General features: G+C 43.3%; 1 long non-coding RNA gene across 1 annotated transcript; it reads left to right on the top strand.

The window, feature by feature from the left end:
* Positions 1-306: 306 nt before the first annotated feature.
* LOC121133040 lies at positions 307-10,219 on the top strand. Its single transcript, XR_005869781.1, has 4 exons — positions 307-471; positions 3,779-3,942; positions 4,435-4,489; positions 10,155-10,219. It is a non-coding gene; the product is annotated as an uncharacterized LOC121133040 (long non-coding RNA).

Here is a 10,219-nt window from a genome sequence, read left to right as displayed (position 1 = left end):
TTAACTATCAAGTAGAATATGCTCCTTTACTCTCCTTTAGCTAGTGTGGTAACATATGGCAATTATACTTCTGCTTCCTCTAGTTCCCAGGATTGCAGTACAAAACCTCACTTGTATTGTGGTGGAGGTGGGAGACATGATTGGCACTGGAGAAGCCAGGGAGAGAAGACAGTGATAACTTACTGTAGCCTTTTCACTTACGGACTTTTCCAGGATTCCATTCAGTTAACGTCTTTTGTGGTATCTGAGTACCTGGATATTGTGCTGCTTTCGTAAACACTTTAATTTTTTTTTACAGATTTCATCTATTTTCCCCTGTTGGCAGCTGTCTGAAGTATTGATTTACTTTTCTGGAGATGGTTTTTGGTTTGTCCTGCCACTCAGGGCTCACAGATAAAGTGATCTTCCAATTACAGCTTGCATCAACTTCAGGGACCATTTGAAAGTCCCTGGGGGACAGCAATCCTAAATGTGAGTGAGTTTCCCTCTTTTATTTTATAGCCAGGGGAAGCTTAATCACTTTACAAGGCACCTAGTCTTTGCCGTAATCCAGTAATATTCCCTGGATTCTTAGTGGCTCTAACATTGAATTCCTTTAATCTAGTGTTCGTGTTTCTTCACACCTACTCCTGACTTCTATTAATTTCTGTGCCCAAGCAAAGCAGGGAAGAGAAAAGTAGCAAATCCTCTCACGTAATTAGGTTTAGGTGGGAGGAAGACAGCTCAGTAACTCCCCTGCCTCCTGAAATGAGGTGATTACAAACGTACCCATCAGTCAATCACTGTGCAAGGTAGTTCTGAGGTAATATTCGGTGAGCCTCTGCTTCATGCAGGGAAAGCATCTACCAGGCTCTCTACACTTCAGTTCGCAAGCCAGTCCGTTCATGTAGAAACACTCTTCTATGAACGCCCACCTGAGCTGCTGACACTAGGCTTTGAATGACGTCATGCTTTCCAGGGTGAGAAGCATAAGCATGAGAAACTGGGAACCGTCCTGAGGCATTCCAGGACACAGGGCTTTACTGCTATGGAAATCACAGGCACTGGAAGTAGGAAGCCGTTCCCGATTTCACCAGTTACTATGGCACAGTGTCAGATGATGAGGAGCAAATAGGGCCTCCCTTGTTACTTTCCCGGGGCCCCAGCACCAGAATCCTGGTGGCTTAAAACAACAGACATGCACTTGTCTTGGACCTGGCATCTAGAAGACTGAAATCAAATTATCAGTAAGGCCATCCACGCTCTCCAGACACTGTCGGGAGAGCGCTTCTTTGCTTTTTAGCTGGTGGCTATCACTGTGAGCCTATGACACTCCTTGCCATGCGGCACATCATTTTAGTCCCTCTCAGTTATTGATGGAGCTCTTTCTCCCTGTGCGCATGATCTTTTTTAAGGAGCACCCCCTCTTACCCTGCCTCAGGTATGAAAACTATTTCTATGAAAACTGTTTCTGATTAAGGTCATTCATGGGCCCCAAGACTTAAGACTTCAACAGATCTTTTTGGAGACCCAACTCGTATACCTGTGGATAGTATGCTGTCATAAATGACCACCTTTGGGGTAAAGGAGTTCCGTACTCATTGAATGCATGCTTGCCTACTGAATTGCTTCTTTACTGGTATTAAAGAATGGGAGTTATGTCCTCAGATCTTAGACTAAAGACAGATCTACTGACGTCACCAAGTGTTTGGTTTGCAGCAGCATACACCTTCCCTTGGAGGTACTTTCTGTGCCTTAGAAAGTAAATTTAGTTTTCTCCCCCAAAAGCATGACTCTGACAGATATCCAAAGATACTAATTGAATACATATCCTTGTAGAAAGAAGCCTTTTCCTTGCCAGCCACTTTGATTTTTCTCCGCCTGTCGCCTGAGCTCTGCCGCATTGTAGTCCCCAAATAACACACAAGACGATGTATTAATTATGAAGTGGTTGGCCTTGCTTGTTTCTTACTGGCTAGCTCTGACTTAAGTATTTAACCCATCTAAGTATTTCTCTTACCAGACAGACATCTTACTTCTCTGGCGGGCTACATGATGACTCCCTGTGTTTCTCCTACCCAGAGTCCTCCTGGACTCCTAGTCCCACCTATCTTGCTTCCCTATTGGCCAACAGTGCTTTATTTACATATACACAGGACTTCCCCATCATATCCTATGCTAGGCTGTCCTAGATGCCAGAGGTATAATGATACATTTTTAAAAATTGCTTTTCTTCCATTTACTTGGAACAAAGGGCTTATAGGAAAAAAATACCCATACTATGAAAGATGCAAAAAAAAAGAGATTACACAAACTGTGGAACTATAGAAATGAAATTTGTTAGCATGGTAGGGATGTGTTGAAGGTAGGATTTACATTGAAATCTACTTTGCTTCCTGGCAGACAATGCCAGGATGCAGAGAGAATGGCGGATGATAGGCATACGCATGTTATAGTGGTCAGGGACTGTGACTGTCACAGAGATGAGTGGTGGGACGACACAGTCAGAATCCAGTGGTGTGATATATCAGCCTCAGTTAATGGAAATAGGTTCCTTAGACACAGGGAAGACTCCCATGTACCTAAAAGCATTGACAATCATATCCATGTACCAGAAAGAAAACCATGAGGGGTAGAGGTTGAGGAAGAGTCTAGGATTGGGAAGACAGATCATTTGGGAGGCTCTCACCCCTGTCCAGGCCAGATGTGAAGGACATCTAAAGACAAGCAGGTGGCAGTTGTAGAGAGGAACAGATGGCATCTACAGACGGTTTGGTGACAGAAATGGAAATATTTGCTGGTACCTAGGAAAGGAGAAAAGTGTGTGTGTGTGGGGGTCTTGACAGGTCAAAGAGATATCAAATCTAAACTGCAGTTCAGTTCAATGCCAGGCATAGTCAATCATACTAAGGAGTGTAAGAGCCAGGATTTATGGTTAAAGAACTATTCTTTACTCCACTATGACAGAAAAATTCACAAGAAACTGTTTTAGGATGTTTGGATTTCTCCCTTTAAATGCCTAGATTTTGAGAATGATAAAACACTCCTATTGGAGCCTATGTAACAATCTGATGACACAAAACTTGTCTACTTTTGCTTAAGTCCAGGATGCAATTTGGCACTGTGAAGCATCATCTCTTACCACACAGGGACAGTTCATTATTTATGTAGAGTCGCTGATATTTACTTCTTAGAATGCCTGATTTACTGTCACAAAAGCTCTCCATGCTGAATGAGCCCTAGTTTAAATATGCACACCTGCCAGGTAAGCCTCAGAAGGAAATGGCTGACTTCCATTTGGAGGACTTTGGAAGAGGCACACAACATACATTTTCTTCAAGAATCCTGGCCACAGTTAAGTTGATTTTCAGACCTACACTAACTCGGATCAGTAGATCCTAACTGCTTCTTATTCCTGACAATATCATTCAATCTTCTAAGACTGAAGAAAGTGGAGTAGGAGGAGGGGACAGAGGAGTCACCTACATGAGACCTTTGCCATTTAGAGAATATGAAGTCAAAGGGAAGGGGGAGTCAGACCTTGAAGAACACTCTCTGAAAGGGCTTATCTATGCAGGTTGTGGTGGTGAATGCTTTTAATCCCAGACAGAGGCAGGCGGATCTCTGAGTTCAAAGCCAGTGTAGTCTACAGACTGAGTTCCAGGACAGCCAGGGCTACATAGAGAAACCCTGTCTCAAAAGCAAACAAACAAAAAGGTGTATATTTGTGTGTGTGTGAGGGGAGGTAGGTATATCTGCTCAACTCATGTGGCTTCTTTCCGATTTCCTGCTTTCTTAGTCAGCATTGATTGAACCAATGATTGCTGACTTACAGTCAATAATGGAATGGATAAACTGGATTAATCAGAAAAAAAAACATCCTAAGAATCTGAAGAGCAACAACACAGGAAGTAATAAGTGAAGTGTTTGCAGAAGCAGAAGCTAGCAAGCAAACTGAAAAAGGTGAAGTTTTTATTTTGTTAAGAAACCCAACAAACCAACAACACATGCTGTAGCTCTCAGGAGCAGAAAGAAAGCAGGTTGGTAGAGAGCCGTGGATCGACAGCAGGGACCCCCACCCCACCTCCCAGCCAGACTGTTTCTCAAGCTGCCTTTGTCTTAGGTGTCTTTTCTGTGAACTTGCCATCCACACAAACCATCACAGTAACTCCCTGTTCTTAAACTAGCCAGTCTGACTCCTTGCAATGAGCAAAGGCAGCTGAGTGAATGCCTAAGGGCACCCGAGGCCATTTTCCAACCTGTGTCTCCTAAGCCCTCAGGAGCTCTCAAGGTACTTAATAATTACCGCCAAAGAATGTAGGAACCAAAAAATGAAGACTTGTTCAGATCTACTCAGCTCCTGGGAATGGGGGTGGGGGTGAAAATCAGACCCAGTGCTGTCTGGTTCCACAGAACTAAAGGTTGTCATTTTATTTTCAACTTTACGTTGTCCAGGTAGACTTGAAGTTGCGAGCCTTCTGGCTCAGTTGGCCAAGCATGAGGCTTCTAGGTATGTGCTACCTTGTTCTGGTTTTTGTTTGTTTTGTTTTGTCCAAGTATGTTATCTACACTATCTAATTTTTTAAAAATAAGATACACAATGAACCCAAATTCCCTTTAAAACCCTCTTCTGCTTAAAATTATAGATACTGTGGAGTTTATGTTGGCACAGGCTCTATAATTAAAATTTTTAGTAGCAAATAGAGAATTCTCAATAGAGGAGTATAAAATGGCAGAGAGACACTTGAGAACATGTTCAACATCATAAGCCATTAGGGAAATGCAAATCAAAGCAACTCTGAGATATCATCCTACTCCTGTCAGAATGGCTAAACTCAAAAACACCAATGAAAACTGACAATGGCCCAGGGTACATTAGTTCTAAATTTAAGGATTTTTGTAAAAAATTTGGCATTACCCACAAAACAGGAATTCCCTTTAACCCTCAAGGACAGGGAGTTGTAGAGCGAGCTAATCAGACCTTAAAAAATATGCTCTTTAAGCTTTCTTCCGAAAGCGAAACCCTGTACGCTCGCAAAGGCAAGCATCGCCTACTTTTAAATCATGTACTTTTTGTGCTCAATTTTCTCTCTCTGGACAACAATGGCCGATCAGCCGCTGATCGGCTCTGGCACCCTTCCACCTGTGAAAACTTTCGACAGGTACTTTGGAAGGATGTGCACACGGGCCAATGGCTCGGTCCTCACCCAGTCCTTATCTGGGGAAAAGGACATGCTTGCGTTCATAACACCAGCAATGGAGAAACGCGCTGGCTTCCAGACAAACTGGTCAAGCTTTATAACCCTCCCAGGGAAAGAGCCCCTGAGGAATCTCCTGTTTTCTCTTTCAGATGCTGTTGATAACAAAACTCCCAGTGAAGATAACACCACATCGCCTGCTCCTTCTTCCATTTCTCCTTTTGAATTTTAGTTTCCCTCCTTACATCCCCCGGCCAGACAGCTTAATTCTGGCCCACCACCACTTAATCCCCTTTGTTCACGCAGTTGGTGCAACCTCCTGCATATCCAGTTTACGGCTGCAGGAAAAAGGTTCCTCTGGGAAGGTTCCCGAGGAGCTTACTGGGGTCTACACCTATATGTTTCTGGCACGGACCCAGGCCTCACCTTTTCCATTAGACTTTTGAAGGAAATCCCTTCCTTTCGCCCTATTGCTGTTGGCCCCAATCCTTTTTTATACCCCTCTGGTGGTGGCTCATTCCTACCGAAGGCTGCTGCCCCTCGCCCTCGTCCTAATCTCGATTCTCCAGCTCCAGCTGCCGCCACCACTGTTCATCAACCCACCATGCCCGCCGCCGGTCCAGTCTCCACCGCGGACCTCATCCTTCAGATGGTCAACGCCTCGGCCCAGGCACTCTCCAACACCACCTATGAGCGCTGCTGGATTTGCTATTCGCCTATCTCTCCATTCTACGAAGGAATTGCAGCCTTCGGCTCACCCATCTACACCAACAACACCAATCTGCTTTGCTGGGGCACGCAGCCACAACCATGCGGCATGACCTTAGGACAGGTCGTGGGATCTGGACTCTGCCTTTTGGGACCACGTATGCTTCCCCCCCACCCCGCTGTTAGAAGCATGTACTCAAACCATGCAAGTTGCTACTCATGCTTCCTTCCTTATTGCCCCCAACCTCACCTTTTTTGCTTGCTCCACAGGGTTATCCCCACATATTATTGTAGATGTTTTTCTTGCGCACAAGGACTACTGCGTCCTTGTTGTACTCGTGCCCAAATTGACTGTTCGCCCTGAATCTGATTTACTGCCCCAAAGTGGTCCAACTGTAACTCTCTCTCGCCAAAAAAGAGAGCCGGTCACTGCCCTCACATTAGCCATATTGGTTGGTCTGGGTGCAGCAGGTGCTGGCACAGGAATTTACTCCCTAATCCACACAAAGGACTCTGTTAATACTCTAACCCGCACTGTTATTAGAGACGTAGATGAGCTAAAAAGAGGTTTAGATTACTTAGAACAAACTGTTGGTTCCTTAGCTGAAGTAGTACAACAAAACCGCCGTGGTCTCGACCTCTCCTTTTTGCGGGAGGGGGGAGTTTGTGCCGCCCTTAAAGAGGAATGTTGCTTTTTCAAAGACAAATCAGGATTAGTTAGAGATAGTATCAGAAGAGTTGAACAGAGTCTGGAAGAAACAAAAAGAAATTTGGATCAAAGTGAATCTTGGTACAAAAATTGGTTTTCTACCTCTCCCTGGCTATCGACTTTGCTGCCTAGTTTGTTAGGACCTTTTATTGGCCTTATGTTACTTATTTCCTTTGGTCCTTGGGCATTTCGCCGCCTTACTGGTTTTGTTAAAAATCAGGTTGATGAGGCTACCAAAAATTCAGTTCAGGTTCACTATCAGCAGCTCTCTCAACAAGACCCCGAAGAACCTGAGGCTGTAGACAAACCTACATTCCAGCCTTTGAGCTTTCAGGAGTTTGAGTACCTGGCCAACCGCCCGCGTTCACTCTGCTCCAGGCTGTGGAGATGCTTAAGACGGGGATAGCTTGGTGCCAGAATCTGGGAGCAAACATGGCTCTCTAAACATTGCCGGCAAAAACTTAATTCGTATCCTCTCTCGCCATGTCCAGAACTGGAAGCCCACCAGGTAACCTAAGACAGGCACTCCACCCAATTGCTCTCTTCTTTTACTATATAGAAAAGGGGGAGATGTTGGGGACTGCTAGAACCTTGAACAAAATGGAGTCTGTCAACCGTTTCTTGGCCTTCCGCCTACGTGACTGCGAGCACACATGCCCTTGAGACAAAGGAAAAGGCTAACCATTAAAGTTAAATTTACACAGGGCAGCCCACCCGCCTAGCCAGAGGGAAGTACCCTTACAGAGTAATTGTCTTTGTTAACAAAAGGTTAAAGTGTTCTGTTGTATACTTCCTACCCCTCCCTAATTCCTGCACCTGACTTACGCTGACAAGCATTTGTGGAATGCAACTAATGACTGATGGAAAATTACAGCTTTGTCTTTACCGTATTTGGTGTATATTTGAATTGAGACTTGATTGACATGCTTGTACCACCCCCTGAGGTCCTTCCTCTATAAATTCCAGCGCGCCCCCAAAAATAAAGGCTCTTGATCAGCGAACGTTGTCTTGAGCCTGATTTCATTAACCTCTTGAAGTTCACTTTCCAGATCGGATCTGCTCGTGAAGGCCCACTAAATTAGTAGCGACCCTCATCACCTCACCCCCGCAGGTCGGGGGTCCCTTCCCGGGGGTCGCAGACTAGGACATTTTGACATGCTAGAGCTTTTCAGTATGACACTTTAAATATTACCCACTAGCATAGACACTCATGCTTGAAAGATCAGAAAAAATATTATAGCAGCTTTATTATGTAGTAGAAAATTATCTCACAGCCAATATTTTAACCAAAATAATCTCTTTCTCCCCTACTCCCTCCTCCCCCTCCTTACCATGCATTTCTAAGTAATATATAAGTCAAGACAATAAGTAAAATTATCAAATAAATAATTTGTAGTCAACTTCTTGTCTCCTAGTGTCTCTCAATATTTCTCCCCTCTAAATGTTTTCTAAAAGGGCAGGAAGTGAAGAAAGTAGAGAGAAGATAAAGGACACTCATGGTGATGTAATACTCGGAAATTATCTCTTACATTCCAAGAGTATGGAACTCTTGCTGGCCCTCACAGCCAAAGTTAATAATATACCTTGAGGTCATTTAAGACTTAAGACTGATATCCTGCTGTGCACTCAAACTCTGCCTTTAAGAAAACAATGTAACAGTCAACCTTACTTGCCCTAAATTTCCCATGTAATCTACTTTTACAACCTAAGCTAAGCCATAGCTGTAATTTTAAGTTATGAAGTCTTCCACACTCTTGGCCCAGAAAATTCGTGCATACCATTTGCTGAAAGTGGCAAATAGAGAGGTTGAAACTAACATCTTAGGATCTACCACAGAAGTAAAAACAACTATTTATGGTTACTGGTTGATAAATGACATCTGTTATCTGGGTCAGTTGTGATCAGTTGGAGCCAGAAGACTTAATCCCTTGTAAAATTCTGTTAAAGATTTCTGTGAAGTGTCCCACTCATTCCCCATGTGATGGCTTTTATACTGTTCAGTTAACAGAACTAAGAGCCCTTTGTAAGGGACAGACATACAAAGCACATACACCAGAAAGAGACGCACAAGGACAGAAACAGACAGCTATAAACAGGGACACTTAGAGACATAGGGACAAACAGATTCACAAGACAGCCTCGGGGCAGGCACAGACAGACTCATACCTCAGACAGACGGAAGATGAAAGACACCGGGAGCATGAGAGAGAGAACTCAAATCTGGAAAAGCTTTTGCTTCAACGATTCCAAGGAGAATTCTTTACTTCTTTCTTTAACGAGACACCCATGCACTATTGGTAACTTGGAACTAATCACCAATGCATAAAAATATGACTAGGAAAATGACAAGAGTGGACAAAGCTGGGAAACTATTTTTAGAAACTAGAAGGCCACATGAGCATCAGACCTCTGAATATGGAACACATTAGACTGGTGAGTTGGGGAGGGATGGGGCAAATGGCTGCAGAGAGAACCAGAAGCCAATGGGTCCCGTCTGGCTTTTCATAGAGCCAGACAACAATCCTCCTCTGGAGAAAGTGAAACTAAGAAGTTTAGACAGGTACTAGAGTAAGAGTTGACAGAAAGAATGAAAAGACCCTAGTCTTCCCACTTCCTCTAGGACTCCAGAGAGCTCTCGGTTGGAAGAGCCAGTAGAGTCAGAGAGGAGAGGGAAGGGAAAGGAAGAAAGGGAAAGAGAAGGAAGGAAAGGAGAGAGTTCCTGGAGGGGGTAGGGTGTGCCTTTAGTTCCAGACCTTGTGAGTCACCCAAAGAACATCCACACACTCACACCTGACTGTCCTTCACAGATCTTCTCCAATTAACGAGCTTTATCCATGCATTCATGCACACAGAGTGTTCAGTCAGGCTTAAAAAATAGTGTATTCCTGTTTTTAGTTATATTTCCATGTGGGTCTATGTGGGGGTGTGTACATATGAGTGTTGATGGCTTCAGAGACCAGAGAGCAAGAAGGGAAACAGTATGCTTGAATGACAAAGGAACTCGCTAATAGACTATGGAAGTCAAAATAGCAGAGAACACAGAGATGGATAAAATATCCATAAAAATAAGAAAAACTTTCATAAGTGGGTGTGGTGGTGTGAGTCTTAATATCAGAAAGAAGAATTTCAACTTCAAGACAAGCATGGGCTACACAGGGAGACCCTACCTTAAAGAAAAATCCCTCAGAACTCACTAAGATAAACACATGTTCATAATAAAAAGGTCCATTGAAAGTCCTGTATAAATTTTTTTGAAAATAATCTCAATAAAGTATGAGAGCCTAATTTAATCAAATTTGGGTCAAAATGAAAACAAACATTGAAATCTTACAAAGGGTTAAAGAAAAGGACAATTGGTTGCATACAAAATATTCAAAATCAGGATGATTTAAATCCAGAATTCTAGATGAAAGTCAAACTTTCCCTTTAAAATTCTAAGAGAAATAATGTTCAGCTTAGAACTCTTGACTCAGACTTTCAATCAAATGTAAAGGTGGATTGAGGAAAATATTAGACAAATATGTCCCATTAAATCAAATTCTCCCGCTCCCTTTCTTTAGATGCTGTTAGAATATGAGCCTTTGCAGCAAAGAATGAAGTCGGATGGGATATTCAATACGGAAAG

The sequence above is a fragment of the Mesocricetus auratus genome, unplaced genomic scaffold (genome assembly GCF_017639785.1).
Source record: "Mesocricetus auratus isolate SY011 unplaced genomic scaffold, BCM_Maur_2.0 Super-Scaffold_100019, whole genome shotgun sequence".
NCBI classification, from domain to species: domain Eukaryota; kingdom Metazoa; phylum Chordata; class Mammalia; order Rodentia; family Cricetidae; genus Mesocricetus; species Mesocricetus auratus.
This window is presented reverse-complemented; position numbering and strand designations above follow the sequence as displayed.